Below are 1,595 nucleotides of genomic sequence, written 5' to 3'. Positions count from 1 at the left end.
TACACAAAATTTTCATTTCATAACTAGGGTTACTTTTATGGACTCGTTTTTTCTTTTCATTTATCAAGTTTTGTAACTTGACATCCTTATTTTCTTGGGATAATAATTCAATTACCCTTGTCTTTTTTCGTACCAGTACAAATACTAAGGAATTGTTTTTTAAGACTCAGAACGTAGGTTGTCCGATGAAGACTCCAGTAACAGGGCTGAAAGCTTGCAAATAAAAGTATTTTAATCTAGAGAAAAGCCAGTGAATAAGGAATTACATGCATGCTTATGATTATTCTAAGAATTACATGGAATGTCTTTGTACTTCATACTTGAAACCTGAGACTACATATAAAAGTAGAAACTATTTCTTGCAACATCACAGAAATCCCTAAGGCTTGAAGTAAGCTGGCAAATAACAAGTTATTAAAAAGGTTTGTTTGTTTTTGTTTTTGAATTTCGCGCAAAGCTACACGAGGGCTATCTGCGCTAGCCGTCCCTAATTTAGCAGTGTAAGACTAGAGGGAAGGCAGCTAGTCATCACCACCCACCGCCAACTCTTGGGCTACTCTTTTACCAACGAATAGTGGGATTGACTGTCACATTATAACGCCCCCACGGGTGAAAGGGCGAGCATGTTTGGTGTGACGAGGATTCGAACCCGCGACCCTCAGATTGTGAGTCGAGCGCCTTATCCACCTGACCATGCCGGGCCTATTAAAAAGGTAAGTAATTAGTAAGCCAATCTGTAGTCTTTCTAAGGTAATGTATCCATTCTTGTGAGTTACAAGTACCACATAGCATCTAATCATAGCAGTGGTAGAACAAACAGTTCAGGTGCACCGGGGCAAAGAAATGATCGGGGGGCCCTTTTTTCAGAAGACCAGAGTATTGCCCCGTCTGCCCTGCACTAGTTCTGCCCCTGAATCATAGCATACATTATTGTGTGCATAGTGTTTTGTTTCTGTTTTATCATAAACAAGTAAATACCTTCATAACATTTAATGTAGAATAAACTCATCCCTCAATCATGCTTAATAAACAATCTTCAATATTAGTGCACATTCTGTATATTTTTTAAATATATTTAATATTAATCACAAATAGTTTATTTGAGAACTATGGTGGAAAAGTACAGTAACAAAATCCATCAACAATAAAAAACGTTATTCTTATTTACACTGAAAGGACTTATTGGAATAATAAACTTGTTAATAACTTCTAATTAAAGAGTACTTTGTGAACTTTTAATGTTGTGTCAGAATTCTCTAATCACCACAAACAAATCCTGCAAGTTTTGTACTCATGGAGTCAAATATTGAAACATTATTATATTTTAGTGAAAAACCACAGTAAAAGTTAACAAACCGTCAGAAGTCTTGACGTTGAATAAACTAGTTTTGACACATTCCTGTGTCCTCTTTAGACTCATGTTCTCTTATGGCAGAAAAACTGGTCAACAACACCTACTTTATAATGGCTGGAGATGGCTTGAATGGGTAATGAAGAAAAACTTTAATATAACAGCAAATGTACAACGTTTTGACAAGGTTTTGTCATCATCAGGTACAAGAACCACATCAGGTACCTGATGATGACAAAACCTT

Source organism: Limulus polyphemus, unplaced genomic scaffold (assembly GCF_000517525.1).
Source record: "Limulus polyphemus unplaced genomic scaffold, Limulus_polyphemus-2.1.2 Scaffold1993, whole genome shotgun sequence".
NCBI classification, from domain to species: Eukaryota; Metazoa; Arthropoda; class Merostomata; order Xiphosura; family Limulidae; genus Limulus; species Limulus polyphemus.
The sequence above is the reverse complement of the archived record's forward strand: the minus strand, read 5'-3'. Positions refer to the sequence as shown.